Here is a 26,964-nt window from a genome sequence, read left to right as displayed (position 1 = left end):
CTGCCTGCAATGCAGGAGACCTGGGTTCAATCCCTGGGTCAGAAAGAGCCCCTGGAGAAGGAAATGGCTATCCACTCCAGTATTCTTGCCTGGAGAACCCCTTGGACAGAAGAACCGGCAGGGAGGGGGTGGGGGTTGCTACAGTCCCAGGGGTTGCAAGGAGTGGGACACAACTGAGCAACTAACACTTTCACATTTTCAGGATGAGCTCTTAACTAATAAATACTTTATAAAGAAAGGGGACCTAGTCAAAAAAATTCTCCCATGACTTTAGTCTTACCCAACAAGTATAGTTGTCTAATATGATTTTGGACAGTCTTTCCCTAGGCCTCTAAAAATCAAGTTCCCTTAAAACCAAGTTTTACCACCTTGAAATCTCTGCATCCCTTCCCAAAAAGGCACTCAGTCACACGGTTCAGGTGCTATCTACAGTATGATCTTAGATCAGTATGATCTTAATTGGAATGAGCATTACTTTAAATAATGATTTTAAATCATACTGTGCCATCCTTCCCCACTGGCACAGTGGTAAAGAATCCACCTGCCAATCCAGGAGACTCAAGAGATGCAGGTTTGATCCCTGGGTCAGGAAGATACCCTGGAGAAAGAAATGGCAACCCATTCCAGTATTCTTGCCCAGAGAATTCCATGGACTGAGGACCATGGTGGGCTACAGAGGACCTCCATGGGGTTGCAAAGAGTCGGACACGAGCGACTAACAACACACAACAATGATTTTAAAAATACTAGGAAAAACCTGAATAGTTTAGAAAATTTTTGTTAGCAGGAGTTAAAAAAGAGTTAATGATGGAGACTTTTGTAAGAGCAAAGTCCTGTATACATCTGACAAGGCTTAGGAACAAACTGTGTTCCTAAAATGAAACAATGTCTTCACAAAAGGCTGAATTGTCAAAGTCCATAAACTTTAGGGTTTTGGGGTGCCGGTAGGAGTTTTAGGTTTAATTTAATTGATTTAATCAACATAGCCAGTTTCACAAAAATATAAAGAATGACTCTGAGTTAATAGGATGCACTTTCACCGCTGGCAAGTATCCTCTTGCTGCTTGGGTCAAGATGGGTCTCTCTGGTTATCACGGGTTGCTTTTGGGTCAAAGTTCATTATACTTTGGCCATTAATTCCCACAAAATCATTAAAATCATTTCATGTTGCCCTGAAAAAGAGTATGTTGAAGCCTTGCTAAAGCTAGCAAGGGTTCCCCTAGCACACAGTTCCTGTTCCTACTTGTCAAAATGATTATCATAACCCACAAACTAAGTATTTCTTAAGCTTTGTCTTTGTACCTATCAAAATGTGCCCCGTCAGTGTTGACTGCCAAGTTGTGCAGAGTATGCACGTAGTATATAGACTCTTTTCCCCCCAGCAGCATCAAACTGACGTCTGTAGAATGCAATGCAAGGAAGGGCAACTCCCTAGACAAAGATATTAGAGAGTTTAAATTCAGGAAACAGTTACAAGTCGTTAGTGAATAAATGCCATTATCAATTTATGTCAGAATTACTTAGAAAGGTGTGCCAGGTATAAAGGGGGAATGGGGACCCCAAAGACTCTTAACAAGGTGGTCCCAGGGAGCCCCAGGGGGCCTCCGCCTTTGGGAGTCTCCCAAGAAAACTCAGACAGGAGTGCCATGAACTTTGACCCCCAACGCAGCACAAACAAGCCAGACCCCACCCCAGGCGGGCCAGTGTGTATCTGAAGTTGCGAGGTCTTCCGCGTCTGAGGAAACCCCGCCCCTCCCTATCCCGCCCACATTCAACTCCGCCAATCCTCGGGAGCCATCGACCGCTCGGCTTCCCAGGCACCTCCAATCAAGTACCTATATCCGGCCACGGGTCTGTGCCCCACGATCAGGGAAGGTCAGTAGAGAGCCTATCGGAGCCTGACTAGGGGCGTGGCCGGGGGCAGGGGGCGGGCAGACTGGGACGATTGGGCGGAGCGCGCTCGGCGCAGTCGGGTGCGATTGGCCACCCCTGGCAGGAGCCGCACCTCGGACAGCAGCAGCGGCTGCCGCGGGAGGGTCCGTGAGGCGCCCAGTTGCGACGGCGGCGTTGGGGTCCTGCTTGCGAGAGTGGGACCCGACACGGAGACCGCGGGCGGACGCTCTGCGCTGCTGGACCGGACATTCAGTGACTGGACCCAGGTATTCACCGGGGAACAGCGGCAGAAGAGCGACTCCGGAGCAAGTGTGAGAGAGGAAGCGGCGGCGGCGACGCGGGGCCCGGGGTGGTGACAGCAGATCTGAGGTGAGAGCACCGGGGCGCGAGGAGTTGACAGAGTGAGTCGAGACGAGCCGACCCAGGGCGGAGTGGGGTCGGCGAGTACTCGAGGGAGAGGAGTTCCGGGAGTGGTTTTGACAGTCCTCTCTGTGGAGAGGAGACCCCTCAGAGGGGCCGGCCCCGCGGGCCTGAGAGGGAAACCTCGAGAGGGCTTGGGACAGCGGGAGTGACGGGAGGGGGCCCTCAGAGGAGCTGGGACATTGGGTGTAAGGAGGGAACCCTGGGGAGCTGGGATAGGGGATCTGAGGGAGGGGGGAGACCTGAGAGGAGTTGGGACGGTGGATCTGAGGAGGGCGAGACCCTGAAAGGAGCTGGGACAGTGGGTCTGAGGGAAGACCCCGAGAGCGGCTGGGGAAGAGGGTCTCAAAGGAGGAGCCCCAGAAATGGACCAGGACAGAGGGTCTGAGCGGCAAAGTGGACTCCTTGAGGCTTGGGACAGCAGGTGTGTTGGGGGACACCGAGAGGAGCTGGGACAGCGGCTGTGACGGGGGACCCCTTGGGGGCTGAGGACCTGAGTCTGAGGGGTTCCCCAGGGGCTGCGGCGGAGGTGCGGCCCCGCCCCGCGTTGGCGAGAAGAGGGGGTCTGGGTCCGGGTCGCGGCGCTGGGCGAATCGCGACAGCCGGCCGCCGCTCCCCGGGTGCAGTCAGCTGAGCTTTCTTAGGACGGAGTGGGAGACGGGGGACCGCGGGAGCCCCCAGGACTCCGTGGGTGACTCTGAGGAACGGGGATTATGTAATTAACATCTTCTGGGAGAACGCACGGACTGGAGGGTCCGGCTGAAGTGCGAGGATCCGGGAAAGGGCAGGAGCGAGGGGCTAGGGACCTCGGCTCACTGGCCGCCTGGCTTCCCATCTGTTTCTCCTAGTTGGGCGTGGATGCCTTGAAAGTGAGGGGCTTCCTGACTTCAGTGCTTCCTCAGAGCGTGAAAAGTTGAACCGGGCTTCTTTAACTCCCACAGACAAGTGGAAAGGGAAGGGCCCCTCTTGGAGATGCAGGTTTTTGATTCATTAGGCTGTTTAAATTTTGATAGACCCTGCTTCTTTTTTCACTTGGGCTCAGAGAGGAGCTCAGAAATTCTTTCAGGTTCGGCAGCACACCAGTATCAGTGTTTACAAGGCAGACTTAAAGGAACGAATATAGTAAGTTTGACTGTTTATCTTTGATGTGTTGGAAAGATAATTGAAAAGTCAAACTAAATTTTGAAAAGAAGTATTGGAGTCACTGAACTAACACCACTTTCCAGTTAGAATTCTTGTCCTAAAAGCTACCAGGACTGAACTTTAGGCGAAATTCCAGGACAAGCTAAGGAGAGAGAGAAGCCTATTTAAACCAGACACTACACTGGTGGAAAGCAAGTGTATGTCTAGTAAAATGCTAAAACAAATAGTGGAAAGCCATAGAGGGTAGGAAATGAGGGGCAGCCTCCTACTTTGACAGATGTGAAAATTAATGACCAGGCTAGTTGTTCAGAATACTTAGGATATGTTAATACTGTCCTGACTACCTTTCCAGTGTTCTCTTGAATGCACACGCTTTGTTATGATTGTTCCCAGCGGTTTTACATTTGAATTTTTTAACCTCTTTTTTGTGTGTGTGTTGCTTCTCCTCACCCTTGAGACAGGTTTCTTTTTGATAGAAGTAGACTTAGAAAATGATGGCTTGGGGGAAATACTGGGGGATGATCCCCTCCAATATTCTTGCCTGGAGAATCCTATGGACAGAAGAGCTATAATCCATAGAGTCCCAAGAGTCCAACAGGACTGAAGTGACTTATCTCACGTAATTACCCTATCATTTTGCAGTTATTTAGATATTGTCTTTATTTCAGGTTGAAAATAATGTCTTATTGGAAGCCTTTGCCTGTGTTCAGTAATGGGCAGCTAAGAAGAAGAAAGAAATGCTGTATTATTTCTCAAAGACATAATGTAGAAGGCTTACAGAGAACTGAATGTTTAAATCCAAGACAAAAATTACTGAAGATATCTTACATGAGGGTGATAATAAGTAGAGGTAATGTATCATTTGAGGATTTTCATTTGATATTACCTGATACAGAACTGTTTTGTATCAGGTACAATGGTTTCAGAGAGTGTGGAGTTTGGTGTGGTTATGAAAATTCCACCAGAAAGAGAAAGGACTTCTCTTTCTGAGAAGTCCTCAGAAACAGAAGTTATGGTTATGAGAGGAACAAATACACAAATACAAATAGTAGATACACAAAAACAAATTTGAAATATGAGAGACTATGTTTAAGATGTATAAAGTATAACTTTTTTACATTAAATTTATTTTTCCAGAACCCTAGGTATAAGTAAAAGGAAGGTTAGTTAACTCCAGAGGGTTATTTACAAGGGGCATGCATGCTTAGTTGACTCTGACTCTTTGCGACCACCTGGACTGTAGCCCACCATGGTCCTCTGTCCATGGTATTCTCCAGGCAGGAATGCTGGTGTGGGTTGCCATTTCCTTTTCCAAGGCATCTTCCTGACCCAGGGATGGAACCCATATCTTCTACATTGGCAGGCAGATTCTTTACCACAGAACCACCTGGAAAGCCTAGGTTTATAAGGGGCATGTATTTATTATGTAGTGCATGCTGCTAAGCTGCTAAGTCACTTCAGTCGTGTCCGACTCTGTGCGACCCCATAGACGGCAGCCCACCAGGCTCCCCCGTCCCTGGGATTCTCCAGGAAATAACACTGAAGTGGGTTGCCATTTCCTTCTCCAATGCATGAAAGTGAAAAGTGAAAGTGAAGTCGCTCAGTCGTGTCCGACTCTTAGCGACCCCGTGGACTGCAGCCTTCCAGGCTCCTCTATGGGATTTTCCAGGCAAGAGTACTGGAGTGGGGTGCCATTGCCTTCTCCATGTAGTGCATGTAATGTATAAAATAGTCTGTAGAAGGATTGAGAATCTCGGTAACAATAATCCTGCAAAGTAATAGAAATGTTTGAATAGATAAGCTCTTCCATCATCCTTGTTAGCTCATTTCTGTCTGGTACAAATTATGGTCTCTCAAGATGAAACTTTAGTTCCTTCTAAGAAAAGAAAATATTCTGATACTCCCCTGAGTGATTACTAAAGCAGTCATTTAAACCATGTTATGCTATGGTATTGACCCAGAGACGATGACAAGAAAACCCTTGTAATAGGATTTTTAATAATAGGCAGGGTCTATAATAACTTTTTATTTCTGGGGACATGGGGTGGAGGTAGGGGAGGTTGGTTAGGAGCGTAGCAATTCTGTGGGAGTTTATTTTCATTTGTTTCACAAAATAAAACTACACTTTGAGAAGCTGTTAATATGTAAAATACTGGTTTTCATTATACCTGTTACTTTTTGATTAAAAAAATATAATCAAAAGCAGAGATTAAGAAGGAGCCTCATCCTTCCATGGTTATAACCACCAAAGAATACATGCTTTTTTTGGTTTGGAGTTCTCAAATAATTCTTAGTTTAGCAGGATGCAAGTACTGCCCAGTAAATACAATAACCCATTTTATACTTTCTTTAGCACTTGAGTCATATACAGTCAAATCATTGTAATCTCAGAGTCTACCTTGATATCTAATTTGGCTTAATTTTTAAGCCAACCTGAAAAAAGTTCTCTTACTTGCCACTGTTCATACTTGTTGGTTTCAGTGATATGGGAGAATGAATGAAAAGTAACTATTGGTACTTTGACTTTAGGGTTTTTTTAGAGTTTATTTTATAGACATTAAAAGCATCTTTCCTTTATAGTCTTTTCCTTCAGTCTGTTTTTTCCCTCCCCCTAAAAAGAAAGCAGGTGGACAGAGGGAAAGCTTCCATCAAACAGTGTTTTGTGACTGTTCTAAGAGAAGACTTCTTTTCAGTCTTCAATGAAAGAGTCCCACCATAGTTTTGGATTAGTAGTTTTGAGTTATGGGATATTGTACAATTGCATTTCTTCATGGAAAGTGTAGTTTGTGATTATTTAGCTTTAACATTCATTTAATTGGTTACTTTGTCATTTGTAAGGATACGTTAAAAATTTGTTACTATTTTCAAACTCGAATTCATTGTAGTAAAAAAAAAAATTTACTTACATCTAATAATGGATTAGATGCATTGAATTTATGGACCAAAATGTGATGTAACTAACTTACAGGCTATGGGCAACAAATTAAAAATAACAGGTATTCAGAAATTTTATGATGTAGGAATTAAGTTGATAAATTTTATCATTCCAGCTACATGTTTTTAAAGTTACCTAAAACTGAACTGAACTGAATGCATTTTTTTCTGTCTGACCTGGGATTTGTTAGAAATGAGTATATTTAAAGTCTTTGGAAATTATTTCTACTTTACATCAGAGTGGCATAGGGGTCAGTTTCATGATACGCAGATCAACTCCTAACCATTATCCCCTTTCTCAAAGATACACATTTATCATCCCTAGAGTGAGAAGAGGAACATGCCATGTAATAAACATCTTACACCTAGCAAAACCTACTTATAGGTGGCTCATGTCAGTTTAGCTCCTAACATTGGAACTGATATGTTGTAGCCTAGTGTTTGGGAACCTTTCACCTAACCCCTGGCCTCAGTAAAAATGATGGATAGCAAAATCAACCCCATATTTGTTATGCTTACTATTTTAGTCAGTTATCAAAGTACTCATTAGAAGATTTCAGTTTTACTTCCTCACACTATTTTTGATGGACAGGAGGATAACCTTTTATTTCCAAATCAGACTAGGACTCTGTGTAGTATTTTTATATGTTTCATTTTCTGTCTAATGACAGTGGCTTTTGTCCATAGCAATCAAGGCTTATGACAATTCAAATACATTTTATTTACCCATTACAATAGATGGCACTAATCAAGACAGAATGCTTTCTTAAATAAACTAATAACCTAATTGGTCTTGGCAGTAGGCATACAAAACAGAATCGGAGTTCATGGCCAATTTTTCATTCTATTGCAAATATTAGCCTTTACTTCTTGAAGGCTTTCTGTGTAAATACACAAATATTTCCCCAAACCACATAAATAGAGTTTTTAACTCTTCTAGATCAAGATTTAATAGCAGGCACAGAGTATGAAGGGTGCTCATTACATGTCAGTTGAATGGATGTGAATGAATTAATGATGGAAAATTATTAGATTATGTTCACATTTAGTTTCATATTTTCACTGAGGGCTTTTAGTGCATCAAAAGAGTGTTAAAAGAATGATTCTGTTGCAACCCAAGAACAAATGTTAGCATTATTTATCTGCCATGTAGAAAACAGCATGATACATTGAAAAGAGAAAGGGCCTGAGACTCAGACCCAGGCACCTATTTTGGCTTTATCACTATGCCAGTTTGCTTATCCTGGTTAAGTTACTTAAGTGTTTAAAGCTCTCAGTTCTCTCATCTGTAAAACAAAAATATGGGCCTCACAAGATTCTTATAAGGAATAGTGAAGTGATAGTCGCTCAGTCATGTCCAACTCTTTGCGACCCCATGGACTGTTCAGTCCATGGAATTCTCCAGGCCAGAATACTGGAGTAGGTTGCCTTTCCCTTCTCCAGGGGATCTTCCCAACCCAGGGATTGAACCCAGGTCTCACACATTGCCGGCAGATTCTTTACCAGCTGAGCCATAAGGGAAGCCCTTATGGCTTATAAGGAATAAATGATGTGATTTATGTAAAGCACCAAGTACAGTGATAAATGCATAGGAAGTGTTTAACAAGTGATAGCTGCTTGTTATTTTAATCACTTGAAACCATTTTTTAGTGCTGTGTTTGCTCTATCCTCAGTATCTAATCACTTGATGAATCCCGTGGCTCCTGGCTCCAAAAAGAATAATTAATAGGTCACACGTAGGGAAATTGAGACTCAGTATGAGTGACTTCCTGGAATTTCATCACATCCACTAGCTTTATTAACAGCGTACTTCTTAAGGCCCACTTGACTTTGCACTCTAGAATGTCTGGCTCTGGGTGACTAACCACACCATTGTAGTAATCCACTTCATTAAGATCTTTTTTATACTTCTGTGTTATTTTGTGTTTTCTTTACATCTCTTCTTGATCTCTTCAGCGTCTACTAGGTCTTTGCCATTTTTATCCTTTATTGTATCCATCTTTGGGCAGAATGCTCCCTTGATGTTTCCAATTTCCCTGAAGAGCTCTCCAGTCTTTCTCCTTTTGTTGTTCTATTGTTAAGCGTTGTTCTTTGAAGAAGGCCTTCTTTTCTCTTCTAGCTATTTTTTGGAACTCTGCATTTAAATGGATGTACCTTTCCCTGTCTCCCTTGCTTTTTGCTTCTCTTCATTCTTCCACTATTTGTAAAGCCTCCTCAGATAACCTCTTTGCCCTCTTGCTTTTCTTTTTCTTTGGGATGGTTTTATTCGCCACCTTCTGTACAATATCACGGACCTCTGTCCCTAGTTCTTCAGGCTCACTGTTAACTAGATCTTGTCCTTTGAATCTATTCATTATCTCTACTGCAAATTCATACAGGATTTGATTTAAGTCATACCTGGCTGGCCTATTATTTTTCCCTGTTTTCTTTAGTTTAAGACTGAATTTTGCTTTGAGAAACTGATGATCTGAGCCACAGTCAGCTCCAGGTCTTGTTTTTGCTGACTGTATACAGCTTCTCCATCTTCAGCCTCAAAGAATGTAATCAATTTGATTCAAATCCTTAAAGGATGATGTCAGCAAGGTTTTGCATTCATTATGTCAGCAGATCTGGAAGACCCAGCAGTGCCCACAGGACTGGAAAAAATCAATTCTCACCCCACTCCCCAAGAAGGGTGGTACCAAAGAATATGCTAACCATTGGACAGTTGCACTCATCTCCCACGCTAGTAAGATCATGCTTAAAATCCTGCATGCTAGGCCTCAGCATTATGTGAACAAAGAACTTCCACATGTCCAAGCTGGGTTTAGAAAAGGAGGAGGAACTAGAGATCAAATTGCCAACATTTTCTGGATTACAGAGAAAGCAAGGAAATTTCAGAAAAACATCTATTTCTGTTTCATAGACTATGCTAAAGCCTTTGACTATGTGGATCATGACAATCTGTGGAAAGCTCTTAAAGAGATGGGAATACCAGACCATCTTACCTGTCTCCTGAGAAACCTGTATGCAGGTCAAGAAGCAACAATTAGAACCTTGTACGAGACAACTGATTGGTTCAAAATCGAGAAAGTAGTACGACAGGGCTGTCTGCTGTCACCCTGTTTGTTTAACGTATATGCTGAGCACATCACAAGAATTGCCGGGCTAGATGAGTGACAAATTGGAATCAAGTCAACAACCTCAGATATGCAGATGTTACTGCCCTAATGGCAGTAAGTGCTGCTGCTGCTCCTAAGTCACTTCAGTCGTGTCCGACTCTGTGCAACCCCATAGACAGCAGCCCACCAGGCTCCCCCATCCCTGGGATTCTCCAGGCTAGAACACTGGAGTGGGGTGCCATTTCCTTCTCCAATACATGAAAGTGAAAAGTAAAGTGAAGTCGCTCAGTGGTGTCCGACCCTCAGCGACCCCATGGACTACAGCCTTCCAGGCTCCTCCATCCATGGGATTTTCCAGGCAAGAGTACTGGAGTGGGGTGCCAGTGCCTTCTCCGAATGGCAGTAAGTGAAGAGGAACTAAAGAGCCTCTTGATGAAGGTGAAGGAGGAGAGTGAAAGAGCCAACTTAAGACTATTAAAAATACTAAGATCTTGGCATCTAGCCCCATTACTGCATGGCAAATAGAAGGGGAAAAGGTGGAAGTAGTGACAGATTTCCTCTTCTTGGGCTCTAAAATCACTGCAGATGGTGACTGCAGTCATGAAATCAGAAGACCATTGCCTCATGGCAGGAAAGCCATGACAAACCTAGACAGTGTGCCGAAAAGGAGAGACATTACTCTGCCAACAAAGGTCTGTATAATCAAGGCTATGGTCTTCCTAGCGGTCATGTATTGTTGTGAGAGCTGGACCATAAAGAAGGCAGAACACCAAAAAATTGATGCCTTCAAACTTTGGTGCTAGAAAAGACTCCTGAAAGTCCCTTGGACTGTAAGGAGAACAAACCAGTCAATCTTAAGGGAGATCAACCCTAAATACTCACTAGAAGGACTGATGCTGAAGCTGAAGCTCCAGTATTTTGGTCATCTGATGTGAATAGATGACTCATTGGAAAAGTCCCTGATGCCGGGAAAGATTGAAGGCAGAAGGAGAAGAGGACATCAGAGGATGAGATGGCTGGACGGCATCACTGATGCAATGAACACGAACTTGGGCAAACTCCTGGAGATGGTGAGGGATAGGGACGCCTGGTGTGCTGCAGTCCCTGGGGTTACAAAGAGTCAGACATGACTGGGCGACTCAACAACAATGTGAGTGACTTCCCAAGGCCATACCGACAGTGGCAAACTTGACCACTGTAACCTAGATCTGGTTTTTCAACTCAATACACGTTTTACTGTATATTTCTTAAAGGTTCAAGAAAAAGCTAATGAAAGCCCAAAATATGTGCTCAGGAAGGTCTACTGTGACAAGTTTCCAGTCTCCTCTTTTTTGTTCTTCCTGTATACACTATTGCTCTCTTATTCCCCCTAAAGTACAGCTCTGATTTTGTCACTTCTGTGTTAAAAACTTTTAATACCCTGTGGCCTACTAAATTCAGTACAGATTTATCAACCTGTTTTAGCATTCCTATAGCCCCATAATCCATCTATATCTATATCTGTATATATCTATATCTATCTCCTGTGTCCCAGAACAGCCTGCTTACAGCCAAGCACTTATACTGATTACACGTTCAGGCCTTTGTTCCTGCTGTTTCTTTTCCCTGGAATGCCTTTTCTATTCCTCCTATTTCAGAGTTCAGTTTGTGGGATCTTAGTTTCCCCAAGCAGTGATCAAACTCAGGTCCCCAGCAGTCAAAGCGCTGAGTCCTTACCACTGGGACTACCAGGGAATTCCCGCAGATCTAATTTTAATGCCATCTTTCCTGAGGCCTTCTCTGATCATCTTCTTGCTACTCTCTCCTCTAAATTCCTTAAGTGCTTACTTTGTACATTTTCTTATTTTTATCCTTATCTTTCATATTGCATTCTTCTCTATACTGGAGAGAGGACACCATTCTGACACATCAGATATTTTATGTTTTTGTTTGCCTTATATCCCTCCACTAGAATTTAGACTCCATGAAAGCAGAGATTTTCTTATTCATTGCTTTTTCCCAACTCATGAAACAGTGCCTACCTAGCATGTAGTGGTGGTGGTTTAGCCACTAAGTTGTGTCTGACCCTTATAACCCCAAGAACTGCCTGCCAGGTTCCTTTGTCCATGGGATTTCCCAGACACAAATACTGGAGTGAGTCGCTATTTCCTTCTCCAGCGCATCTTCCCAACCCAGGGATCAAACTCCTGTCTCCTGCATTGCAGGAGGATTCTTTAGTGACTGAGGCACCAGGGAAACGTAGTAGTTGCTCAATAAAGATTTATTGACTCACTAAATGGATGAATTTGGCTCTGGGAATTTCTCCCATTTGTTGTCAAAAAAGAAAGTTTGTTATTTGAAACATAATAAAATCCTAAGGAAGTGAAGCATAGCTGGGAAGAGTGGATTTTATCCATATATTTTATTCTCTGGGCTTTACATTTTTTTGAGCAGCCCTGAATTTATTGTGTTTTTGTTTTACTGAATACAAATAAAAGCCATTCCTACCATGACATCATATATCCAAGATGATTGTGTCCCAGTCTGGCTACAATCTAAGAAAACAACATTCCTTGTAATAAAATCTAATGGAAGCTTCTAACATGGCCCTTAGGCAGTAAAGACTTATAAGACCAAAATGATAACAAAATTCAGTACAGGGGCATTTTCGCATTAAAAGCACTTCATTTATTTTTCTTAGCTGCTAATATTAACCCTGAAAATTGGTCAAATCAAGCTCCTGATGTTAATTTGGGGTTATCAGTTTTCTGCATGTACAAGTAATTGGGTTTGAAATGTGTTTTAAGCCTGAATTAAAAGAACTTAGTCACTGGTGACTCATGGTGAGAAGTTTTTCCTTTTCCCTGCTGGAACATACGCCATTGCCTCCAACCTGGCCTTTTAGAAACACTGCAAACATAAAGAATCTTGTTTTTCTGTACTAGGTTCTGGAAAAGTTCTTTAAGGTTTAAGGTGGCATGGCCTTAATTACAGTGCTTTTTAGTTTTGTATAATAAGCACTACAATTGACTCTCCAAATTTCCATACAAATTTCTTTTATCTCTGCCTTTAGGGAAGTTTTCTCATTATATATGTGAAATAGTCAAAAGTCTACCAGACAGTGTATGAATGACCACAGGGATTTTGTTTTGTTCACTACTATATTCCTAGTGCCTAAATAGAGCTTTCCACAGAGAAAGCAATTAATACATATTTGTTGAGTAAAATCACAAATATTCTTTAATAACAGTGCGTCTTAGAAAAATCATAAACATCTACTAAAATAAATTTTCTCCAGCCGTTTTGAATTAGGTAATCATCAATTCACAATCAAGCTAGTTTGGGAGGCTCTTGGTATTAGCCCGGGGTAGTTCTGCCCCAATAGTTCCCAGCATTGATTATGCCAACCTGAAATCTCCTTTAGCGGTTCACTTACCAAAGGAAGGGTAAAGCGGCAACACCCATAGGCACTTGCACCTGTGGGAACCAATGGGCGTCGTAACAGGAAATACTTGAGCTTGCAATACAGATAGTCATGAGCAGCACCCAGGTCACGCTGCTTTTATCTGCAGTTCCTTATTCGGATTGTACAAGGTTTCGTGGAGTTGGGTTTTTTTGCTTGTTTGTATATATGTGTATATATATATATGTATATATATAAGTTTAAAAGATAACTAACTTTGAATTTGAAAATTGAACTGTGAATGCTGACTGGCATCATCTTCATTATCAAGGAATTGGTGAGTTGTCTTTCCTTTCTTTTCTTTCTAACGTTTCTTTTCCTTCTAATGTTGTGTACCCTGAAACTTCACTCCAGCGCACAGAGGGGATTAGACAGAGGGTGCGTAAATGTACAATAACTAAAACTTAAGCTGATATTATCAACAATAACAACCAGTTCTGATATTTACATGATACCATAACGGTAGACATTGGTAGGATTTCGTAGATTTTACCTTAAGGTTCGTTTAGCTTGAGCTGGTTTTCCTCTGTTGTGGGGACAGGAGGAAAAGAATCAGGAAAAGTTTTCAGAAAGCTCTTTTCAAAATGTCGAAATGTAAAGCTATATAAAATGCTGTTGACGTTAACTGTCTGACCAGGAAGTACTCTCTTAAAGCCTCATTTATAAAACTGTGACTATAATAACTTCCTTTCTCAGGATGAAGGTGCTGATAGCATGATCTTGTTCTTACAACTTAAGTGGAATTCAGTTTTATCTTTCCTAAGTGAATAAGAGGCTGCCTTTTAAAGAAAGCCATCTCTGGGGCAATCTTACTGATTGCTGTAGCTAAGTAAAGAATTTTTAAAGTCTTTAGTATGTCAAATGGGGAATGTAGGACATGCGTTTGAGAAGATCTACTTAGAGTAAGCTTGGTGTTTTGTTTTAAATGTAATGTTTTATTATAAATATAGTTTGTGTCTAAACATAGCTAATAAACTCTGTTGAGTTTCATGTGAATATTTATGGCCTTAACTCAAAAGTCCAGCTGAGAGCAATCAACCTAAAAATTCACTGGATTCATATGCTCTATTAATTTTAATTTGTAGTTTGATATTCTACAAATAACTATTAGTGGGGATTATTTTCAAAGTGTTTTATTTTTTCCTTTCTCCTGGATAAGTAAGGTAAATACTAAGCTGCAAATAAAACATCAAAATCTTGTCAGAAGAGTTTTTTAAACACAAATTTTAAATATACTGAAGGCCATTTTTATTAAATGGATGCAGTTTTTGATAATGAATGATATTATTACTATAAGACAACAGTTCAAAATTAGGCTACTTAAAACAGCACACTTGTTTATCCCGGAGATCTTAAAAAATAACAAGCCACTTCCCATTTTTCTTCTTTCACAGAAAGGGATAAAAGGAGAGAAAACAGAGCAGGTTTTTTTTTTTTTTTTATGTAATATCACATTTAGAGGCAGAAAAGTCAGAAGATTTGATCACATTTACTTTGTTTTGTAATTTTTTTTCTTTAGTAGTAAGGGTAGTTTACTTATTAAAGTATAAAAATAAAATATCTTAGGCATGAGGTAATAATTTATGGGACTACTCCAGTCCATGAGGTGAAATTACATGAAGTAGGCAAGTGGATACTTTTTAAATATCTCATATTTGTATGTCATTCATAATATTTTATAAACCAGGAAAGCTACCTTAACAGTTTTTCCCAAATTTACTAGACTCTTGGAACATGGTTTAAATGAAATGTGTATAACCCTGACTTCTAAACTCCTGGTATTTTATGTAAAGTCTTTATCTGTAAAGTCTTATGATGGTACATAGGATTGTTGTTGTTCTGTCGCTAAGTTGTTTCCAACTCTTTGTGACCCTGTCGACTGAAGGCATGCCAGGTTTCCCTGTCCTTCACTGTCTCCCAGAGTTTGCTCAGATCCATGTCCATTGAGTCAATGATGCCATCCAACCATCTCATCCTCTGCTGCCCTCTTCTCTTTTTGCCTATAGTCTTTCCCAGCATCAGGGTCAAGAAGCATTGCAGTGGATATTACTGATTTGGGGACACTATTCTTTCTAACATATAAAAAGGAAATCAAAACCTTCAAATAATCTTTGAAATATTATCATATTGCATTTTTTCTTAATATTTATGAATGTTAAAAACCTAAAAGAGCAAATTAGGTAAATTTCAGTGTTCACTGATAAAGAGGACTTTTGTGATTATCTGAGCATTCTTTTAGCAGTCCAAAAGTATCCCAGTCGGAGGTTAGATGAGGGTGGGGCAGAGGAAGTTGCTGGGGCTTCACAGTAGTGACCGATTATTGCAGATTGTATGGCTGCCTGCCCAGACACCACTCATTGGAGGGAAAAGTGGTAGTTACTAATTACATCCTACTAATTTGTCCATGTTTATTTAACCAGTTATAACTGTTTGCTGGTTTCACACACAGGTGACAAGTTTTAAACTTCTGAATTACTTGACATGTGCTTAATCTTCTTGAGTTTACCACAGTCATATCTGTTATCTTCAGTCGGCAGAGATCACACTGACTCTTTTGTGAAAGACCATGTGTTAGCAGAAAAAAAAAGAGAGGGGTGAGGGGAAACAGAACTTGAAACTTTAACTGCTTTACCCTCTAGTGAAGAGTATTGCAGAGTTAAAACGTAAAGTTTTAGACAATTTATATAAAAACTATTAAAAATAATCATCTCCTGTGAAGGAGTTTGCAGTTCTCAGTTGTTCTAGTTCAGCCTAAAATTGAGATTCTTAGTGTTGCAACATAAAAGGAAGCTTTGTGGAGGAAATATGACATCTCTGCCCAGATGCATAAGGAGAGTTATTTTTAAAAATGTTTTCTTATGAATATATATGTTGTACTGAGAAGTAGCTTTAAAAAGCTAGTTTCTATTTCAGGGTCATTGGTAGGAGTTACATAGGTTTCTCAGGTCACTGGAATTCTATTAAGAAAATATTTTTTTAAAGCATTTTGATGTCACCAATCAGCCTAATTCGTCTTGACCTGGCCTATCTAAGTAACATTTTTTTTAATGTGAATCAAATTAAGATGTTGAGATCCTGTCAATACCATGAAATAGTCGTGTAATATGTGTCCTCCTACAAGAGGAGACAGTTCACTCCCATTTCATAGCACTGTCTCACTCTCCTCCAGGAATTGTGTAAGGAAAGGTTAGAGACGAGTCCAGAAATCTCTCCATTTGTATCTTTGATGCTCCTCTCAAACCCTTGGACTCTGTGAATAGCACGCCACCCTTCCTTATCTCTCACTTTTGGTTTCACTCACATGTCTGTAGGATTGGCAGTGTATTCTAACGATTCACAAGAGCATGTCAGATGAACATATCTGCCACTTACTAGGTCACTAGGTTTGTGACCTTGTATAATTCCCTGAACTCCCAAAGCCTTGGTTTCTTCACTGGTTAAATGGGCATAATCATAGTACCTACCTTGCAAGATTGCTATGAGGATTAAACGAGGTTGTGTATTAAAGCACAAGTTTGGTTACACATTGTAAAGGAAGAGTTCAGTGAATGATAGCAGATAGAGTTATTTTTGCTGTTTGGGAATGTTTCGAGTCTTATTCACAGGTCTACCAGAAAATGATCTTGAGAGAAGGTATGAAACAGTGCGTGCAGCTGTGTATAGATAGCAGGGTCAGTGTTGCAGGAATAGAAGAATCCGAAAAAACTGTGGAGCATGTGAATGAAATCTGTAAATCTTCTTTATGCCATTTCTGTATTTACTACTCTCTAAGGAGAGTGGAAGCAGGGAAGAGTTGACTGTAGACTTAAATATTTAGTAAAAAAAATATATATATATACATATGAACCTGCTAAATTTGGCTTTAGTAACGTTTTTCTCCTTGTTTTTCACTTCTGAGAATTTCTTCCTAATTTGATAGCACAACTCAGGAAAGCAACATGGCAAAATGTTGATTTCTTAATTCATTTTCTCACGAGAGTTTGTTGGTTTTTTTCGGACTGGCTCACTACCAGATTAAAGTCGGGACTATGTTTTGAGATTTTAGATCAGCTGGGAAAAAAAAAAAACAAACCAGGTTGAGTTTTCAAGGGATGTGTTAGTTTTTTTCGTTTTTGTTTTAGGCGGAGGGGGACTAGAACCAGACTGTAAGGAACATACACTTGAATGTAAAGAAGAATGTTTTTCTCTTTTCACCATGTTATTCTCTGGGAGCTTATATCCTGTGACACGTTAATTAACTTTGTATTGAAAAATGTATTGAAAACAAATGAATTTTTACCTTAACAGACTTTCATGGGGCTGTGTTAGCAAAACAGTTGTGAAAGTAGGGAGCACCTTCAGTAAATTTACTAAACAAAACAATGGAACTACTTACAGAGAGAGTACTTGAAAAACCTTTAGGCCTTGCATAAGTATTTCTAGTGTTTGAGATGTCCAGGTTTTGATCTGTGGTCTGACTCTTTTACCTTGTAGCCAGTCCCTCGGTTAGTCTGTGTTTTTCTGGTACCCCTCCCGATTGTACGGTCTCCAGGCCCATCACATTGCCACTAAGAAACACTCTGTGTGCACTTATCACACTCATACCCCTACCACCTCATTACTGGATTACTACAATTGCCTTCCTTCGCTTCCCTCTTTTTTCCAGCTCATCTTGATTAACCTTCTGTAAATGCTACTGCTTTTAGCACATCTCTCCCCTTACTGGAAAGTTTCATTGGTTCCCTGTTATCTACCACACTAAGTCTAACCTCTTCTGCCTGACTTTTGACACCCTGTCTAATCTGTCCCATACTACTCATCCATCTTCATTTCCTGTGTTCCTTGGCCTGTTCTTTCTGCCATTGAAGTCTGTCTTGAACGTTGTGCTGATTCAAGTGTTGAGCCTCTGTTACTATTTATTTTCCTCAAAAAACCCTCCTCCCTTCTTTCTGCCTTGTCAGATTTTACCTTTTCTTCAAGACCCTGTGTAAAATTTACTTCCTGTTTGAAACTTTTCCTATTCAGTTCTTACTGTTTTTCTGCAAACTCCCAGGTGATTTTTTAAAATTGAAGCATAGGTGATTTACAGTGTTGTATTGGTTTCAGGTGTATAGCAAATTGATTCCATCATACAAACATATATATCTGTTTCTTTAGATTTTTTTCCCTCAGATTATTATAAAATATTGAGTATAGTTCCCTGTGCCATATAGTAGGTCCTTGTTGGTTATTTATATTATATGTAGTAGTGTGTATATTTTAATCCCAAACTCCTAATCTATCCCTCCCTGTTCCCTTTCCCCTGTGGTAACAGTACATTTGTTTTCTATGTCTGTTGGTCTATTTCTGTTTTGTGTATAAGTTCATTAGTATCATTCTTTTCTTTTTTAGGTTCCACATATAAGTGAAACCATATGATATTTGTCTTTCCCAGGTGATTTTTAAATTAGCAATGCAGTGAACGAAAATGTGCATACCATTTTACATTGTCTGTTGTCTTATCTTCACTAATGATGTCAGTATTTTGAGTACAAGGACAATATCTTACAATTAAATCTTTAACAGTTTCTAGCATAATGCTGAGATACCTTACTATGACTTGAGGGAAAAAAAAAACAACGTAGTATATCTGTTTCATTATACCGGTCTAAAGTCAAGTCAGCAATCCTAGTAATATTGAGGGGACCCGAATATTTTTCCAGCTTGGTGCAGATCTGTCACTTAATTTATAGAAATATGCAAGGCAAATGAAGACAGTTTTATAAACTGGTTATAGTTTGACATATTTGCATTTCTTTATGAGAAACTGTGTGTATGTATGTGTGTATCTGTATGATTTTATTTTCTTAAAATGATATAGCCAGCCACACATGGAGAGTTTTAGTTCTGATATTAACCTTCAGTGTTTTGCAGAATAGGTTAAATATGATCAATACATTTTATATAGCCAAGAAATATTCTTACCCAGCTGTTTAAATATATTGTAATTAAGTGCCTGCTATGTGTAAGGTTCAGAGAAGGCGATGGCACCCCACTCCAGTACTTTTGCCTGGAAAATCCTATGGACAGAGGAGCCTGGTAGGTTGCAGTCCAGGGGGTCGCTAAGAGTCGGACAAGACTGAGCAACTTCCCTTTCACTTTTCACTTTCATGCATTGAAGATGGAAATGGCAACCCACTCCAGTGTTTCTGCCTGGAGAATCCCAGGGACGGGGGAGCCTGGTGGGCTGCCGTCTATGGGGTCGCACAGAGTCGGACACGACTGAAGTGACTTAGCAGCAGCATGTGTAAGGTTAGGCTCTGTAAAGGTAAACTGAAATTAATTGCATATGATTCCTGCTCTTAGGAAACTATCAGAATTCTGTTAGGGAAGACAAACTATATATTCAGAATCTGAAACATAAGAATACTTGTTGAATATCTTTCTTTCATTCTCAGTCTCCTGTTGTTTGAAATAGTAAATGCTTTCCTTTGTATCAATGCCAGAGAGCATTTAGGAGCCCCCAAATGAAAACTTTTTGTTTTCCCCTTTATATTTTTCCAATTTTTTTGAGACTTAATTGACATACAACAGTGTATTAGTCTAAAGTATACACTGTAATGATTTGATATATGTATATATTGTGAAGTGACTACCATTGTAAATTTAGTTAACATCAATCAAGGGATGTAATGTAACATGATAAATATAATCAACATTGCTATATGTTGTACATGATAGTTTCTAAGACAATAAATCCTAAAGAGTTCTCATTATATGCACGCACACACACACACACACACACACTCACTTTTCAGTTATAATTTTTTTTCCATTGGGAGAGAGATTTTAAGATCTACTCTTTTAGCAACTTTCAAATATAAAGTACAGTATTGTTGACTGTAATCACCATGCTGCACATACATCTCCAGAACTTATGTATCTTTTAATTGTAAGTTTTTACCTTTTGACCACCTTCACCCATTACCCCCACCTCTGGAAACCACCAATCTGTTCCTTATATGCTTGAATTACCTTTTTTGTTTTTTAGATTCCATGCATAAATGAGATCATATAGTATTTATTTTTCTCTGTCTGACTTATTTCACTTACCATAGTGTCCTCAAGGTCCATCCATGTTGTTACAAGTGGCAAGATTTATTTCTTTTTATGGATGAATAAAATTGTATTTTATACTTTCCTTTGGATATATACCCAGAAGTAGAATGGCTGGATTATTTGGTAATTCTGTCTTTAACTTTTTTTAATTAATTTATTTATTTGGCTCCTCCACGTCTTAGTTGCAGCATGGTGGGATCTTCGTTTCAGCATTCGATCTTTTAGTTGTGGCATGTAGAATCTTTAGTTGTGGCATACAGGATTCTTAGCAGTGGCATGTGGCATTTAGTTCCCTGACCAGGGATTGAACCCGGGCCCCCTGCACTGGGAGCCTGGAGTCCCAGCAATTGGGACAGAGAAGTCCCTGTCTTTAAATTTTTGAGGAATCTCTACACTGTTTTCCACAGTGGCTGCATCAGTTTACATTCCTACTTAAAAAAATATGTGCCTTCCTTTGTATTAATGCCAAAGAACAGATAGGACACTGAAATGAGAACTTTCAAAATACAAATGAGAACTTTGAAAACCCAAAATGTTTTATATATGTAAAAGTACAGGTATTTGGAAATGTCTTTGGATTTTGTGTTGATGCTTGGTTGTAAATATAGCCAATAATAACACTCTTTATTCATTTGTTTATTCAGTAAATATTTACTTGTGTAAATTTATTTGTGTCAGACCTTGTGCTAGTGCTGAATAGGATTATGTCTTTTCTTTAACTGATGAGCAAAAAGTTAAGCTATTTGGCTAATGCAGTACTAGAGTGCTCTATATGATGCTGTTTAACACATAGGAAACATACTGAATCATCCCCTATCCTGATCACCTGACGTAGTGTGAGCAAAATATCTATTTTTTCTTCCTGGTTATGCTTCAGACTTGTTAACTTAGACCGGTTATTTAAACCTCTTACTCCATAAAATGGAAATAATAATAACAACTACTGATTATTGATTGCTTGCTAGGTACCAGATACTGCAATATGTGCCTTATATATCAAATATCTTAATGAATCCTATAACTCCTTTACTAAGTAGATCTCTCTCACACACACACACACACACACATGCACACTCACACAGACACATACTTTATAGTACACTGATGGTCAGAGAAGTTAGGTCTTTGCTCAAAGTCAATGGAAGAACCTGGACTGAAACTCAGTTCTGTGCCTCTGGTCATAACCATCATTCTATGTTACCTTTCACCGTGAAGATTAGAATTAAATAACTTTGTAACATGCTGTACTACTAGTGCCTACAGGATAACTGCTGCAAGTCCAGGATGCCATTCATATTTGACAATAAAAGCTGGTTAGATAATATGCCAGTGGTAAAAGTTGAAGTTATGGACTATTCAATACAGCTTACGATTTTAAAAAATCATTTTAAGTATAAGTGTACAAAATGATAGTAAGGTTTTTCAGTTTATATGAAAGGCTTTATTTATATGAAAGTTTTTTCAGTTTATATGAAAGTTTTTTCAGTTTATATGAAAGGCTTTATGGTTGACATGATTTCATGAGTCTCACAGCTTTGTGAGGCGTTAATTATTCTCACTTTATAGATGAGGCTGTGAGGCTTAGAGATGTTAAGTAATGTCCTTAAGATCACACAGCTGGTTAGTGGCAGAAATAAGTTAAACCTAGATTTGCTGACTCAAAGGTCAGACTTCTTTTCAGTTATACCACAAATACAAATCAAGTTATTCAGGAGACCAAACTCACAACTATTTTTTCTTTTCTTTTTAGTTAAGCTAAAATTCACATAAAATTCATCATTTTAAAGTGTACAATTCAGGGGTTTAGTATATTCACAATATTGTGCAACCATCACCACTGTCTAAATTCCAGAACATTTTCATCACCTCAAAAAGAAACCCTGTACCTGTCAGCAGTTACTCTGAATTACCTCCATCCCCTGGCAACCACTAACTTACCTTCTGTATCTATGGGTTTACCAGTTCTAGACATTTCATATAAATGGAATTATATAGTATATGGCCTTTTGGGTGTGGCTTCTCCAGCATAATGTTTTCAGGGGTCATCCATGTTGCATATATCAGTACTTATTCCTTTTTATGGCTTAATTCTATTCCATTGTGTGGGCATTCCACTTTTTGTTTATTCATTCTTCAGTTGATAGACATTTAAGTTGTTTCCACTTTTTGGCTTTATGAATAATGCTGCTATGAATATTCATGTACAAATTTTTGTGTGAACTTAGTTTTCAATTCTCTTGGGTATAGGTCTAGGAGTAGAGTTGCTTATTTTTGTAAAATAATTCAAATTAAATCATTTTAAGTCCTTTATTAAATACCAGCCCCACAAGACACACACACACACACACACACACACTCTCTCTCACACACCATTGTTTATTTAGCTTATTTGTTTCCCAGGTCTTTTCTTCAGAAATAAGTCAGAGGCAAACTTTAGCTCAGATCCTGGAGTAGTCTCTCATTCTAAATGAATATAATCTGCACTGCCTACTACATTCAAGACACTAAAGAGGACAAATAAGTAAATAAGATTCCTATTGCTGGTCATATTCAATTAATGAAATTAAGAAATGTCCATGTCCTTTCATATCAAGACAGAATGACTTCAGTGCTACAAAAAGTTGTCAAGTACTTTCTACACATGAAGAATGAAGAGATCATTTCTATACCAGGAGATGCGGTAATTTGGAGATAGAATTTGAGCTGAGTTTAAATACTTAGTAACTTCTTCAGCAGGTGTGGTAGGATATAATCAATGTATTTTTTTTAGCCCAGTTCAGACATTGTGAATAAAGTATAGAATACTTAAGAAGAGTATTCTGTCCCTCAGATCAAAGGGCTTCGAATCACATACCAAGAGTTTTGAATTTTAAATACTAGATGTTGGAGAGCCATTTACAGTGTTTGATTAGAGACTGATACAATCAGAGCCTTTGAAAGACTATTCCACCAAGAGTTCCTAGAATGCTTTAACAGAAGAAAGAGATTGGGAATGAGAACTTGGACTGGGAATGAGGTTCTGGAATTAGGACAGCCTCCAGGGAAAGAAGAAAATCAGTCTGTAAAGAGATTGATGAAGGGCATCCACAGCTTGGGGGAGAGAGCTGAAAGCATATCAGATAAATAAGAGAAAGTGTAGAGAGAAGAGAGGCCCAGTACAGATGCTGTGTTAAAAGGTAAGAGGAAGACAATTAAGCAGAGATGTTGGAAAGAAACCACTAGAGCAAAATGCCATATGTACCAAGAAACGAGAGCCTTGTAGGGAGATGCTGCATGAATGTCATGGAAGGATCCACCTGAGAAGGATCCTGTTGGGTTTGGAGATGAGGAGGTTAGGACCTGGTGAGTTTGTTAGCCCCAGGGCGTCTTCCTGTCAGGGCAAGTTCCCTCCTCTCCCCTCAATAAATGATACCTTGAGCATATTGTAGTCCAAAAAGAGTATATGAAGAGCAATGAAAGATTTAAGAAAATGGAGAAAAGTGAATTAATGAAATGAGAAGGTAGTAGGCTACAAAATTATGAGGCCATTTCTTGGGCAGTAATGGGAAGAGATAGTTTAACCTGAAAAAGGAAGGCTGAAGGGTGAAGAGAAATTTTAAACTGAAATGGAGAAAAACTGAGGAAGCAAGTGTACATTGAATGGCCTCAGTGTAGAATTTTTAATATTAATGCTTATTCAGTGCAGTTCAGTTCAGTCGCTCAGTCATTTCCGACTCTTTGCGACCCCATGAATCGTAGCACGCCAGGCCTCCCTGTCCATCATCAACTCCTGGAGCTCACCCAAACTTATGTCCATTGAGTCGGTGATGCCATCCAGCCATCTCATCCTCTGTCGTCCCCTTTTCCTCCTGCCCCCAATCCCTCCCAGCATCAGAGTCTTTTCCAATGGGTCAACTCTTTGCATGAGGTGGCCAAAGTACTGGAGTTTCAGCTTTAGCATCATTCCTTCCAAAGAAATCCCAGGGCTGATCTCCTTTAGAATGGACTGGTTGGACCTCCTTGCAGTCCAAGGGACTCTCAAGAGTCTTCTCCAACACCACAGTTCTAAAGCATCAATTCTTCGGCGCTCAGCTTTCTTCACAGTCCAACTCTCACATCCATACATGACCACTGGAAAAACCATAGCCTTGACTAGATGGACCTTTGTTGACAAAGTAATGTCTCTGCTTTTCAATATGCTATCTAGCTTGGTCATAACTTTTCTTCCAAGGAGTAAGCGTCTTTTAATTTCATGGCTGCAGTCACCATCTGCAGTGATTTTGGAGCCCAAAAAAATAAAGTCTGACACTGTTTCCATTGTTTCACCATCTATTTCCCATGAAGTGATGGGACCAGATGCCATGATCTTCGTTTTCTTAATGTTGAGCTTTAAGCCAACTTTTTCACTCTCCTCTTTCACTTTCATCAAGAGGCTTTTTAGTTCCTCTTCACTGTCTGCCATAAAGGTGGTGTCATCTGCATATCTGAGGTTATTGATATTTCCCCCAGCAATCTTGATTCCAGCTTGTGCTTCTTCCAGCCCAGTGTTTCTCATGATGTACTCTGCATATAAGTTAAATAAGCAGGGTGACAATATACAGCCTTGATGTACTCCTTTTCCTATTTGGAACCAATCTGTTGTTCCATGTCCAGTTCTAACTGTTGCTTCCTGACCTGCATACAGATTTCTCAAGAGGCAAGTCAGGTGGTCTGGTATTCCCATTTCTTTCAGAATTTTCCACAGTTTATCGTGATCCACACAGTCAAAGGCTTTGGCATAGTCAATAAAGCAGAAATAGATGTTTTTCTGGAACTTTCTTGCTTTTTCGATGATCCAGCGGATGTTGGCATTTTGATCTCTGGTTCCTCTGCCTTTTCTAAAAAACCATTTTGAACATCTGGAAGCTCACAGTTCATGTATTGCTGAAGCCTGGCTTGGAGAATTTTGAGCATTACTTTACTAGCGTGTGAGATGAGTGCAATTGTGTGGTAGTTTGAGCATTCTTTGGCATTGCCTTTCTTTGGGATTGGAATGAAAACTGACCTTTTCCAGTCCTATAGCCACTGCTGAGTTTCCAAATTTGCTGGCATATTGAGTGCAGCACTTTCACAGCATCATCTTTTCAGGATTTGCTTATTAGTAGTAGTTAAAATTAGAAAATACCTTGAATTATTATATAGAAAGATTGGATTCTGAATTTCTACCCTATATAAATGTTTTTTGAGCATTCCTTTGCCTGTGTATTGAGCATGCCTTTGCCTGTGATTTTAAATAGATTTTTGTTCCTGAAGCATAGTTACATGATGTAATAGAATATATAGATTACCAGTTAGGCCTGTGGAGTACATTTTTCTGATAATTATTCAAACTGTATATTTTAAGCGCTAGTAATAGTTGGAACCCAAATAAGGTATTTTGTTTAAAGGTTAGATCATAATCCTTGGTTTGAATTCTTTTTATATAAATGTTTTATTTTCTCTGAAAGATACCTAAAACCAGTATTATTGCTATGTTCCATAGGCTAGAAATTTGTTACTTCCATTCTGTAGTGTAGCAGGTACTGTGGAAACATTTTAATCTATGTAATTATTTATTAATATTTAGTTAAATATAAATATTTCCTTGAATATTTAATAATGATTTAGTAATGATTATTACATAAGTAAATTTAGTGAATTTAGTTAAATAATAATGATGAATTTATATCACTCTGAAAGTATAAATTCCCTGTAATGTTATAAAATCAGTTCCTTATTACTCCTGAATTTCAGAGTTCCCAGCAAGAAGACTTGTTGGTAAATGTGTGGATATGGAAACTAGGATCTCCTTTATTCTCAGCTTTTTCTCCTTTTCCACACAAAATGATGGGAAATCTTTGACCCAGTATAACTTTTCTTATATAAGTTTTAACAACTAAGTTATATATGCTTTTTATTTTAATAAATAGAAAACACAGATGAGTAATCAGAAGAAAATAAGTTATCTTCCAGAGAAGGCAATGGCACCCCACTCCAGTACTCTTGCTTGGAAAATCCCATGGATGGAGGAGCCTGGTAGGCTGCAGTCCATGGGGTTGCTAAGAGTCGGACACGACTGAGCAACTTCACTTTCACTTTTCACTTTCATGCATTGGAGAAGGAAATGGCAACCCACTCCAGTGTTCTTGCCTGGAGAATCCCAGGGACGGGGGAGCCTGGCAGGCTGCCATCTATGGGGTCGCACAGAGTCGGACACAACTGAAGCGACTTAGCAGCAGCAGCAGCAAGTTATCTTCTATACCCAAATATTTTTTACATATAACCTCTCATACTTTTTTCAGTTATTTAAAAATAGTAATTTGGAGGATTATACTCTATGTATTATTTTAAGGCTGCTTTAAAAAAACAAAGGCTTTAACAGTGTATCTCTATACCATATTAACAAATACTCATCTTTCTGTGTCTAAATATAGTTCTTCTACCTCATTTTCAAACCATCCTTATTAGATGGCTATTCATGGTGGGTTATTTCTTTTTAGTTTTAATTCTTCAAATTGTTCTGGATGGTTCCTCAGTTATTCTATCTCCAATACAACTCTAGGTTTTTTTCCAATGATAGGAAATTCTACAGCAGATAAGAAATTACTTTTCAAAATATGATTTACTTTTTTTTCAGATAGGAAGAGTGAATATCATTATCATACTATATGTCTCAACCAAGCCTACTGTAGTTTAAGAATGTTTCCCATTTTCTCCATCCAGAAACATGAGCTAGTAGTGTTCTGACAGTTCTACCAGTCATCAAGGACTTCAAGGGACACATACTTATCTCCCTAAACACATGGCTCTTTCCTTTGCCTTCATCTGTTCCAAAGGAACTCTAGCTCCCCTTCTTCCCTTAGACTGTCACCAGCCTTCCTTCCTGTCATATTCCCTCCTATTCTGGATGTTTTGTTCAAGTTTTACATTTAAACTTCTTGGTTATGGGTCCTTTAG

At 39.5% G+C, this 26,964-nt stretch overlaps 1 protein-coding gene across 1 annotated transcript in view; it reads left to right on the top strand.

Annotated features, from left to right (window-relative positions):
• The first annotated feature begins 2,000 nt into the window (after positions 1 to 2,000).
• Positions 2,001 to 26,964, top strand: part of TAOK3 (TAO kinase 3) — a 188,703-nt gene continuing 163,739 nt past the window's right edge. The window contains exon 1 of the mRNA XM_027566729.1: positions 2,001 to 2,262. The gene's annotated coding sequence lies outside the window, so the exon portion shown is untranslated. The remainder of the gene's footprint in view (positions 2,263 to 26,964) is intronic.

The sequence above is a fragment of the Bos indicus x Bos taurus genome, chromosome 17, assembly GCF_003369695.1.
Source record: "Bos indicus x Bos taurus breed Angus x Brahman F1 hybrid chromosome 17, Bos_hybrid_MaternalHap_v2.0, whole genome shotgun sequence".
NCBI lineage: Eukaryota > Metazoa > Chordata > Mammalia > Artiodactyla > Bovidae > Bos > Bos indicus x Bos taurus.
Note: the sequence above shows the minus strand (reverse complement) of the source record. Positions and strands in the feature narration are given on the sequence as shown.